This window comes from Neoarius graeffei, chromosome 1 (assembly GCF_027579695.1).
Source record: "Neoarius graeffei isolate fNeoGra1 chromosome 1, fNeoGra1.pri, whole genome shotgun sequence".
Taxonomy (NCBI): Eukaryota; Metazoa; Chordata; class Actinopteri; order Siluriformes; family Ariidae; genus Neoarius; species Neoarius graeffei.
The window spans coordinates 26,752,360-26,764,980 of NC_083569.1; the positions used below are offsets into that span (position 1 = coordinate 26,752,360).

The 12,621-nt window shown below is 41.1% G+C and overlaps 2 non-coding genes across 2 annotated transcripts; both read right to left on the reverse strand.

Annotated features, from left to right (window-relative positions):
* Positions 1-3,834: 3,834 nt before the first annotated feature.
* trnas-gcu (transfer RNA serine (anticodon GCU)) lies at positions 3,835-3,916 on the reverse strand. Its single transcript has one exon. It is a non-coding gene; the product is annotated as a tRNA-Ser (tRNA).
* Positions 3,917-12,305: 8,389 nt separating this feature from the next.
* On the reverse strand, positions 12,306-12,387 carry trnas-uga (transfer RNA serine (anticodon UGA)). Its single transcript has one exon. It is a non-coding gene; the product is annotated as a tRNA-Ser (tRNA).
* Between the last annotated feature and the right edge of the window lie 234 nt (positions 12,388-12,621).

Here is a 12,621-nt window from a genome sequence, read left to right on the forward strand (position 1 = left end):
ATAAAGCGGCTAGAGATAATGAGATGAGATGATTATGAGACTCTTGAAAAAACTGTACAAAATCTCAGTTCCTCAACATCTGAATTGGACATTCTGCCCACCAACTTTTTTAAGTCTGTTCTTCATCTTATAATTACAGATGTGCTTCAAATTATAAATACATCCCTGGAGACTGGCGTTGTTCCTGTGTCCCTAAAAAAAGCCATTGTAAAGCCCCTTCTTAAAAAAATAATCTGGATCCTTCAGTATTAAATAACTACAGGCCAATATCAAATTTACCATTCATTGGGAAAATCCTTGAAAAAATTGTCTTCAATCAATTAACTGCCTTCTTGATAGCAAACAGCCGTTTTGATAATTTTCAGTCAGGATTTCGTGCCAATCATAGCACTGAAACAGCGCTGATTAAAGTTATAAATGACATACGTCTTAATACTGATGCAGGCAAAACATCAGTCCTGGTATTACTGGACCTCAGTGCAGCTTTTGATACTATTGATCACAACATACTGCTATATCGACTTGAACACTGGGTTGGATTGACTGGTAAAGTTATCAATTGGTTAAATTCATACTTAAAAGATAGAAGCTTCTCTGTTACCCTGGGAAATTGTTCCTCAACATCAATGTCCTTGACCTGTGGTGTCCCCCAGGGGTTGATTCTTGGACCATTACTTTTCAACCTTTATATGCTCCCACTTGGGCAAATTATCAATAAAAATTCAATTTTGTATCACTGCTATGCAGATGACACCCAAATTTATTTCGCTCTATCACCTAATGATTATGCCCCCCTTGAATGTCTCTACCAGTGTATCAATCAAATCAATAGCTGGATGTCACAAAATTTTCTTCAGCTGAACACAGATAAAACAGAAGTAATTCTATTTGGAAAAAAAGATGAAAGACTCAAGATTACCACTATTCTTGACACAAAAGGGATGAAAACTAAAGAAATGGTTAAAAATCTTGGTGTTTTCATTGACAGCGAGCTAAACTTTGACAGTCACATGAAAGCAATCACTAAAACAGCATTTTATCACCTAAAAAACATTTCCAAACTAAGAGGACTTATGTCAAAAAATGATCTAGAAAAACTAATACATGCCTTCATCTCTAGTAGGGTTGATTACTGCAATGGCCTTTTCACAGGCCTGCCAAAAAAGACCATCAAACGACTTCAGCTGGTTCAAAATGCAGCAGCTAGGGTTCTCACACGAACAAAAAGAACAGAGCACATTACTCCAATTCTAAGGTCCCTTCACTGGCTTCCAGTAAGCTACAGAATTGACTTTAAAGTATTGCTGCTGGTGTACAAATATCTAAATGGTACAGGGCCCAATTACCTCTCTGATATGTTGCAGCGGCCTAACCCAATCAGATCTACCAGATCAAAACAGAAAAATTTACTATTAAAACCAGTTGTTAAAACAAAGTATGGTGAAGCAGCTTTTAGCTACTATGCAGTACAGCTATGGAACCAACTGCCAGAGGACATTAAAAATGCTCCTGCTGTTGGCAGTTTTAAATCTAGGTTAAAGACCAAGCTGTTTTCAGATGCTTTCTGTTAAATAATTAATATTGTCTTCTTTTTTTATAATTTTTACTTTCTCTGCATGTTTTAAATTTACTTTAATTTTAACTTTATTCTATTTTATTCTTTTTTCTATTCTGCTGGGGTTTTTTTTCTCCTCCTATTTCTACTTTATTTTATTATTTTATTTCTACTATTGTTTAATTCTTATTATTTTCTTTTAATTCTTTTAATTAATTGTTTTAGAATAAAAATAAAATAATTTTATGTAATTTTATTTCTCTATTGTTTACTGTTTTTGTTTTTACTTCTGTAAAGCACATTGAACTGCCATTGTGTATGAAATATGCTATATAAATAAACTTGCCTTGCCTTGCCTGTCTCATTCAGCAGACTTCACTTGCGACCTACTGCTAAGAGAAATGTACAGCATGTTTAATTTCTACCTCGCGTCAATGTTCTGCCACTTTACATTATTCTTTGCATGTACAGTAATTTGCACAATGTTCCATTTTAAAATAACTTATGTCATCAGATTTTTTTTGCTTGTTTGTTTTACTTATTTGCCCGTATGTTATTTGGTGTTGACCCTCTGTCTCTCTCTTACACACGCGCACACACACACACACACACACACACACACACACACACACACACACACTTTGTGTCTTTCTATGGATTAATGATCAGTATAATTTTGTCTGCACAATGAAAAGGTGTACATAATGGAGTAAGCTTTGTGTTCAGTGCTTGTGTGATGGGACTGTGAGTGCTACTGCAGCCGTGCAGTGCACAGAGTAACTTTTAGGGGAACCTTTATTGATTTTTGTTGAGGAACAGATTTTTTTTCACTGTGTTTGGATTGAGGTGATTCCTTTTCTTCGAAATTCCCTCCCCAGCCTCACGTGGTTCCCTCACGTGGTTTTCTTCCGAACGATCCATGCCTCGAGGCGGGGCTTCATCTGCCACACCCCCTTATACTCGACACGCGCTTCGGAGCCTCGGCTTCAGACGGCCATCACTACCGACCAATAATTGCTGATTATTGTCTGTCTGTGTTTTGTCACAGCATTAAATCATAATGTATTTTGTGTGTGTGAGCAGTTTAAGGACAGTTCCCCTAGCCTGGCTAACGCGACTTCAAAGCTCTCCGAGCATTTGGTCTGGCCAAGCTATTAAGCTAAACCGTTTCCCAGAGCCCGTGGTTGACCCGCCTCCCTGAAATGCCTCAGTTTGCTACTGATCGAAGCCAGAAAAGGCTGTGACGAAGCTTAAACCAATCACATCACTCTTTCCTCTGACGTATGCGACATGACGGGGCTAACTGGTCGATTAAACTCTTACCGAAGCCGGTCGGGAGCAAGGCAAAAACGTCCTTCCTTTCAATAAATACCTCCAGGGCTGCTCTTTGCTCTGTTTTCAATGAGAACTTCCCATTGAATGCTTTCAATACAGCATCTACCGCTGTGTTAAAGGCTTGCCGCTGCTCCATGTTCGTGATGTGAATGAAGCGCTTCCGGCATAGATTCTGTAAACAATCTATGGCTTCCGGTCGCAGTTCTACTACGTCACTGCCTTGAACACGCCTCTACCCAGGGCCGTTGGAGATGCTCAAAGTTGATTGGTTCCCGATTTTTCGGGAGCTTGGAAATGCTGTAGATAGCCTGCCTGGCCAGACTAAGCTCGGAACAGGCCCTCGTGTTGCGTCACGCTTAGGATGGGCGGGCCCAGGCTACAGTTCCCCCATTTCCCCTTGATGAAGCGATCAGCCAGGATGTGTTTCTATCTGAAACTTAAAGACATTGATTTGAATTAAAAAGTCTGCAAAGGGAATAAATCTGAATTAATAGTACATATCTTTGCACAGATAACGAGAAAAGGTGTCATGAATTAAGTTACAGGTGTTTACATTTTCCCTAAACCTTTGTTTGTTAAAATTGCCTTTAATATACTCTATGTTAATATTTATTTTTAAACCTTTGTCATATGCACACTTCAAGCACTGTGAAATTCATCCTCTGCATTTAACCCATCTGAAGCAGTGAACACATGCGCACACACCCAGTGAGCAGCACCTTGCTCAAGGGCACCTCAGCCCAAGGCCGCCCCACGTCAACCCAATTGCATGTCTTTGGATTGTGGGGGAAACCGGAGCACCCGGAGGAAACCCACACAGACAGAACATGAAAACTCCACACAGAAAGGCCCTCGCTGGCAGCTGGGTTCAACTCAGAACCTTCTTGCTGTGAGGCGACCGTGCTAACCACTACACCACCGTGCCACCCAAAAGAACAGACATACGATGAGGGTGGGACTCGAACCCACGCATGCAGAGCACAATGGATTAGCAGTCCATCGCCTTAACCTCTCGGCCACCTCACCCACATTTATGTGTGTGTTTATTTATTTTGTATGATGCAATGATCTTTGGACTTTGACAGAGTGAGTAATTCTGTCAAAGTCAAAACTCAGACTCATTAAAATATTTGTTGGAACATTGTTGCTGTATATTTATTTAATAAGCCTGTTATGAAAATGTGAAAACTACATATTCAAAAATAAATCCGTCTAAAATGCTCAACTGAAGTCTGATTGAAAATGAAATTATAATCATTTGAAACCAATAGCAGTAAATTTTGTGCTCCTTTTCCTGATCAGAGGCTAATTATAGGTGGTGGTGGTGGTGGGGGGGGGTTAAGAATTTTGACTTTTCCATGTTTTACCCCCCTAGAAATATGGAGATGGTCCATCTATGTGGGAAAATGTCAAATTTTATTAAATTGAACCTTGCTAACCCCCCTGTACATACTCTCTGAAAGTTTCCATTCATGACAAAATACATTACAGTGCTGTTTGATATTAGAATGCTGCTTTTTTTAATGTGTTTTAAAGTTATCGATGAATGCGAACCTCTTCAGGTATGCCACTAGGTACGACTACAACATTTTCAGTGCAGATGATCATTATTTTAAGGCAATAAGCTTAGTGGTAAGTACCGTAACCTTACATTCAAGTAAATTAAACATATGGTAATTCTGCGCTTTTTCAGCAAGTTTTAAAGTTATTGATGAATGTCACACTCTTCAGTAATACCTCAAATATGAACTATTTTTAAGCACAGAGGATCATTACTTAAGGTTACTAATTTAGTTTTAAGAACCAGTATGCACAAATGATTCATATCTGAATTATATCTCCCAGTGTATAAATAGTCATTATTTGTATTCTTGCAGGTAAATAATGGCTTCTGTTGCAACACGGTCAAAAGCTAAGAAGATACTCGGTGTAGTAGAGTACACAGAGCAGGCTGAGTTCCCTTCTGGGATGCTTCCAACAGGGAAGGACATCATTCAGAATATGCTCTATCTGCTGCGGCCGAAGCGTGCTGGTCAAGCACAGAGATCCAGGGATGCTGCTGCTCAGTTGCTGGCAGAACTTGTTCAAGAGCACTGGTTATTTTGTAACTTATACACCATCCACACCAGACATATAAAGAAGCATCTCTTGAAACTTTATGGAGAATTTATTACTCTGATTCAAACCTGTAAACAGAGACAAAATGAGGGTTTCTAACAACTCTTTTTGTGAGAAATAAATGTTATTACTGTGATTTTTGATGTTATATTTAAGAGTTATTTCCGTTAAGGAATGCTTATATTAGTGAAAAAGGCAGTTTTTGACTATTTGGAGGGGTTATTAACTTCAGAGGGTATGTACAGGGGGGTTAGCATTTTTCAGTTGGCCAAATATTGGTATTTCCATAGATAGATCATCTCCATATTTTGAAGGGGGTAGAAAAAAATTTTTGGTCTAACCCCCCTTATAGGATTGGATCAAAACACAGTAAATGAATTATTACATAATGCTGGTTTGGGACATAAACCTGTGTTTTGTACAAATCTTTTATTTCACTCAGAGGCGGTCTTACAATAGAGGCGAAGTAGGCAATTGCCTTGGGCCCCTCCAACTTTCCCATTCAGCAGGGGCCCCAGACCAGCTGCCCCTTCCTGAATCAGCTGGGGATTTGGGGGCCTTTGGACAGAGATCCATTCCTAAGCCATTGTGTTTGTAAATTGTAATTTTGTATGTTTAAATCGGAAACAAAGACAAAAAACTAAAATACAAAGGAATGAAGTATTTGTACACCCCCCCCCGTTTGTGTTGAAATGGACTATTCCATGCAATGATCGCGCGAGTCCGAAAACATTGCGCGACGAACGTGAACTGAACCTGAGTGAGTGATTTCAGAGAACTTCTAATAGTGACTGTGGCGAATTGTTTTGAACTTGTGATCAGCGAAATGAAGTGCCACTTTCCAAGTGGTGCTGCGAAAAGGAGGAAGCGGGATGAGGCAAAATCAAAGAATGATGCACTTCCCAAGCTTACAACTTTCTTTAATGTGTTAACATCGTCGGTTGACTTGGATGTTGTAGCGGAGCAGGAGGAGCCTGCTGTTGATTCAGGAGGGGAGCGAGCGGCATCAAGCTCCAACACAGCAGACGAGCAGCAGACTAATAGTGATGATACACGGGGCAACTTTTTGGGCAATGTTGCCGAGCAATGTTGCTGGGCAATTGCGTTTTGACTCTTTTCTATTGAGATTGGGCAACATTGTTTCTTTCTGAATGGTTTTGATAATCTCTGGCAACTTTTTGAGATAAGCCAATCAGAACGCGAGTATCGAGTCATGTGACCTCCGGTGAGGTTCGGATCAGAAATTTCAAACAAATATGGCGGCCGCTCAGTGGAGTGAAGAGATGGAGAGACTCCTCATCTGTTTTTACGCCGGTAAGTTGTTATTTTAATATTCTATATGGAGGAATTTACCTCACCAAAGTTCTAAAAAACAACAGACAGCTTGATTAAATGGTCACAGCAAAAATTAAGACATCGATTTTTTTTAGCTAACTGTAAACTGCCGTTGCTAACTGTTGTTGCCCATTGTTAGTTGCCCTGAAAAGTTGCCCTGTGTCTCACCTAGTTGCCCGTTGCCAGCAACATTGCTCGGCAACATTGCCCAAAAAGTTGCCCTGTGTATCATCACCATTAAACACACACACATACACACACAACTATGTAACCAGTGCTCTTGAACAAGTTCTGCCAGCAACTGAGCAGCAGCATAGTTTTATTTATAGAATGTTTGAAATGTTCTGATCTTTAAAAAAAAAATAAACAGTGCTGGTTTTCCTGGCATTTTGGCAAAGACAGATGTTATCTGAAATCTTATTCTCTGTTGGGTTCCATCATGACTATTAGTTTGTGCAGTGCTACACTTTTTGTGTTCTCTGCTTTCCATCTTCATTTTGGAGTAAAGAAGTGTATGCAGGGTTTAAAGGGGAGTGTTTTTTTTCTCCTCTCCAACCTTTACTTCCCTATAGATTAGCTTTACCTGCCTACCCACCATGCAGTCGGTACATTTTTTTGTTTGTTTCGGATCAGATGAGGGGGGCCCCATACATACCTTCGCCTGAGGCCCCCAATTTGCTAAATCCGCCACTGATTTCGCTCCTTTTGAAGAAAAGTCCAACTTTATTTACGGATAATAATCCACGAACCACAACAACATGCATTTGAAACCAATCGCAGTAAATTCTGTGCTGCTTTTCCTGATGGTCGAATAATTATTGGACTCGGACTGATGGGTTCGGAACCAAACAAAACCGCTTCCTCATAAAGTAACGCGGTGGAACAGAAAGACTTCATTGGCCAATCAGGCGGCACTTTCCTAATGAATATTCATGAAGTCCCCGCCCACCTCGCTGAAATTGAAAGGTGTTTGTGTTTAAATTAGTGCTGTCAAGCGATTAAAATATTTAATTGCGATTAATGTCGCGACTGTCATAGTTAACTCGCGATTAATCGCAATTTAATCGCACATTTTTGTCACATGAAAAACCATGTAATTCTCTTATCAGCATAAAAAAGTGAATGGGCTTGCTCACCGTTCGAACTACGGGGGTACTTGGGGGATCCGAGATCCCCTGAAACAGACATGAGATCCCTTGAAAACATGATTTGGGAAATGTTGGGGGGGTCTCTAAAATATTGGCAAAATGATGTTTATTGACATAGCAATCGTGTGTAACGGGAAGCATTTGCATATCCGAAGTGAGCGCGCAATGGAGATCCGCGCTCTGAGACAAGCACAAGCACCCCCCCAAGGGAAAAAAAGGGACCCCCCGAAAATATTGGCATAGTTCGAACACTGGTTGTACCAATGTGTCAGAGCCACTGCAAAGTGGGGCTGGAGCCGCCAATGGGAAAACGAAACCTAAGCCGAGCACCGTGGCTCTTCGGGGGAGGGCAGAGGACTCTGGCTGTGCGGGGTGTGGCATTACAGTCTAGCTGCTATCGTTTTTCTAAGCAAAGTCTCTGTTCCAAGTTCCTGGCAGTTTCAAAAGCTTATGAAAAACCTACATCATGTCACAGAGCGTTAATCTCGCAATAAAAAAATTATCGCCGTTAAAATTGAGTCAAGTTAACGCGTTAATAATGCAACATTTTTGACAGCACTAGTTTAAATGTTTGGAAATCCCCACAAAATGCTCATTTGTAGAAGCAGCGACATCAGGATCCCAGCAGCGACTCTGACACAGCGGTTATTCCTGCAGCACCACTGGGTTTATTCCCGCACCGGCAGCAATGAACTCTCAGTTTTCCTTTTCACTTCAACAACAAGCACTTTAAACACCTCATTATTACAAAAAGGGTCAAAAATAGCAGTGAACAGGCGGAAACGCTCTCAGGAATAGAGTTAACGCTCATTTGTGAGTGGGACAGGCAAAGTGCAGCCAGGTACTCTTTCTTTATTTTACAGACAAGCGTACTTGATTGGGACAGGCCAAGTGCAGCGAGCTACTCTTTCTTTCTTTTACAGGCAAGCGAACATGAGTGGGACAGGCAAAGTGCAGCCAGGTACTCTTTCTTTCTTTTACAGACAAGCGAATGTGAGTGGGACAGGCAAAGTGCCGCCAGTTACTCTTTCTTTCTTTTACAGGCAAGCGAACATGAGTGGGACAGGCAAACTGCAGCCAGGTACTCTTTCTTTGTTTTACAGGCAAGCGAATGTGAGTGGGACAGGCAAAGTGCAGCCAGGTACTCTTTCTTTCTTTTACAGGCAAGCAAACGTGAGTGGGACAGGCAAACTGCAGCCAGGTACTCTTTCTTTGTTTTACAGGCAAGCGAATGTGAGTGGGACAGGCAAAGTGCAGCGAGGTACTCTTTCTTTCTTTTACAGGCAAGCGAACGTGAGTGGGACAGGCAAACTGCAGCCAGGTACTCTTTCTTTGTTTTACAGGCAAGCGAACGTGAGTGGGACAGGCAAACTGCAGCCAGGTACTCTTTCTTTCTTTTACAGGCAAGAGAACGTGAGTGGGACAGGCAAAGTGCAGCGAGGTACTCTTTCTTTGTTTTACTGGCAAGCGAACGTGAGTGGGACAGGCAAACTGCAGCCAGGTACTCTTTCTTTGTTTTACAGGCAAGAGAACGTGAGTGGGACAGGCAAAGTGCAGCCAGGTACTCTTTCTTTGTTTTACTGGCAAGCGAACGTGAGTGGGACAGGCAAAGTGCAGCCAGGTACTCTTTCTTTCTTTTACAGGCAAGAGAACGTGAGTGGGACAGGCAAAGTGCAGCCAGGTACTCTTTCTTTGTTTTACTGGCAAGCGAACGTGAGTGGGACAGGCAAAGTGCAGCCAGGTACTCTTTCTTTGTTTTACAGGCAAGCGAAACTGAGTGGGACAGGCAAAGTGCCACCAGGTACTCTTTCTTTCTTTTACCAGAGATGCCTACTAGTACGGATTGGCCGTATTTTGTACGGAAAAGTTACGTAAATACGATGTTACGGCAAACAGTGTTATTCTATATGGAATTATTATAAAGTCTTAAATTCCAGTGAGTTGTTTTTAAATGTCCAAGCGACTTTTTCAATCCATGCGCGATTCACGGCTAGGCTATTTATTTTTCCAACAACCGCACATGCTGTGTGTGACATGCGCAGATTCCGCACATTTGTTCGCGCTATTTTCGATGCGGTAGAATGGCCGTGCATGACTGGGTGTAAAAAGGGCAATGGATACGCGCACTGCAAACTGTGTAGAACTGACATTAACATCACTCATGGTCGTTGCGATGACTGCACGCGGCATGTCAACTACAAAAAAAACATGGAGTATGCTGAAATGGCGAGTCAGGCGGAAAGTAAATCTGGGGGTATCCAGCAGTTTTTTACGAAATCTGTGGATGAAAAGACACGGAATGTGACACGTGCTGAAGCGGTGATGGTTGACCTGTGCTTGGAGTTGAACTTGCTAATTAGTGCCATGAAATGTGAGTTAAACTTATTCAGTTTCTTTTTACATGTACAGTGGCGCTTGAAAGTTTGTGAACCCTTTAGAATTTTCTATATTTCTGCATAAATATGACCTAAAACAACATCAGATTTTCACACAAGTCCTAAAAGTAGATAAAGAGAACCCAGTTAAACAAATGAGACAAAAATATTATACTTGGTCATTTATTTATTGAGGAAAATGATCCAATATTACATATCTGTGAGTGGCAAAAGTATGTGAACCTTTGCTTTCAGTATCTGGTGTGACCCCCTTGTGCAGCAATAACTGCAACTAAACGTTTCCGATAACTGTTGATCAGTCCTGCACACCGGCTTGGAGGAATTTTGGCCCATTCCCCCGTACAGAACAGCTTCAACTTTGGGATGTTGGTGGGTTTCCTCACATGAACTGCTCGCTTCAGGTCCTTCCACAACATCTCAATTGGATTAAGGTCAGGACTTTGACTTGGCTATTCCAAAACATTAACTTTTTATTCTTCTTTAACCATTCTTTGGTAGAATGACTTGTGTGCTTAGGGTCATTGTCTTGCTGCATGACCCACCTTCTCTTGAGATTCAGTTCATGGACAGATGAACTTTAGAATTCGCTGGTATAATTCAGAATTCATTGTTCCATCAATGATGGCAAGCAGTCCTGGCCCAGATACAGCAAAACAGGCCCAAACCATGATACTACCACCACCATGTTTCACAGATGGGATAAGTTTCTTATGCTGGAATGCAGTGTTTTCCTTTCTCCAAACATAACGCTTCTCATTTAAACCAAAAAGTTCTATTTTGGTCTCATCCGTCCACAAAACATTTTTCCAATAGCCTTCTGGCTTGTCCACGTGATCTTTAGCAAACTGCAGACGAGCAGCAATGTTCTGTTTGGAGAGCAGTGGCTTTCTCCTTGCAACCCTGCCATGCACACCATTGTTGTTCAGTGTTCTCCTGATGGTGGATTCATGAGCATTAACATTAGCCAATGTGAGCGAGGCCTTCAGTTGCTTAGAAGTTACCCTGGGGTCCTTTGTAACCTCGCCGACTATTACACGCCTTGCTCTTGGAGTGATCTTTGTTGGTCGACCACTCCTGGGGAGGGTAACAATGGTCTTGAATTTCCTCCATTTGTACACAATCTGTCTGACTGTGGATTGGTGGAGTCCAAACTCTTTAGAGATGGTTTTATAACCTTTTCCAGCCTGATGAGCATCAGCAACACTCTTTCTGAGGTCCTCAGAAATCTCCTTTGTTCGTGCCATGATACACTTCCACAAACATGTGCTGTGAAGATCAGACTTTGATAGATCCCTGTTCTTTAAATAAAACAAGGTGCTCACTCACACCTGACTGTCATCCCATTGATTGAAAATACCTGACTCTAATTTCACCTTCAAATTAACTACTAATCCTAGAGGTTCACATACTTTTGCCACTCACAGATATATAATATTGGATCATTTTCCTCAATGAATAAATGACCAAGTATAATATTTTTGTCTCATTCGTTTAACTGGGTTCTCTTTATCTACTTTTAGGACTTGTGTGAAAATCTGATGTTTTAGGTCATATTTATGCAGAAATATAGAAAATTCTAAAGGGTTCACAAACTTTCAAGCACCACTGTATGATTTATATTCACTGAAATATCAAACACTGGCTGTACTTCTTTAGTTCAAAGTCTTTTCAGTGTTGCAAGTGCAAATGTACATGTAGTATGATCAAAACCAGAATTTTATGATTAGTGCTGTTGGGATTGTGGCAAAAAATTGATCATTCCACTGTTTTAAATACAATTATAAATGTCATTTTATTCAATGTCTCTTCTGAAGCATTATGCTGAAGTATTTATATATTGGGACCTTAAGATAACAATGTCGGACTCTCTTTGGCATGAAATGAGATTTTTTATTTTATTTTATTTTATTAGAATCCGTTAACAGGTACAACATTTTGCCAGGCAATATAATATATAATACTTTTGATGAGTTACATTCAATACCAATGATTGGTAGTCAACCGTAATGTCTGCAAACAGGGAACACAATTGTATTTATAAAATGTGATATTGTATGCTTGAGAAATTTGTTGAGTGGAAATTCAGTTGAGATGGCTGCTCGCGTTTTGTTTATTCAATTCACACAAAACAGTTCTTTTTAATAATATAAATGTTAAACATATTGGTGTATATATACCTCTTTATAATGGAAATGCGCATAAATTAATGTGACTGAAAGTCACTCCAAAATACTGAAATATGTTTTAAAGAATACTGAAATTCAAGATTTGGGGTAGGCATCTCTGTTTTACAGGCAAGCAAACGTGAGCGGGACAGGCAAAGTGCAGCCAGGTAGTCTTTCTTTCTGCTCCTTAGTCCGCTCTAGCACACACCACCGATACGGGCAACACTCGACGGGCCCCAAATTTCACACCGCACGTAGCCAGCAGGATTCGAACCTGCGTGGGGAAACCCCAACGGATTTCAAGTCCATCGCTTTCACCACTCGGCCATGACTACTGGAGGCTCCCAAATTCAAGTGCGACAAAAAATTGCTTTGAGCAACTTTTTTTCTTTTGCAAAGGCACACCAGCCAAAGCCTCCGTTTTCACGCCACGAGGCCCATCAACAACCCGCTGCAGCGAATGCTAGAAGTGGGATTCGAACCCACACCTCCAGAGGAGATTGCAACTTGAACGCAGTGCCTTAGACCGCTCGGCCACCCTGACTCACTGCACCTAGGGTGAATCCGGC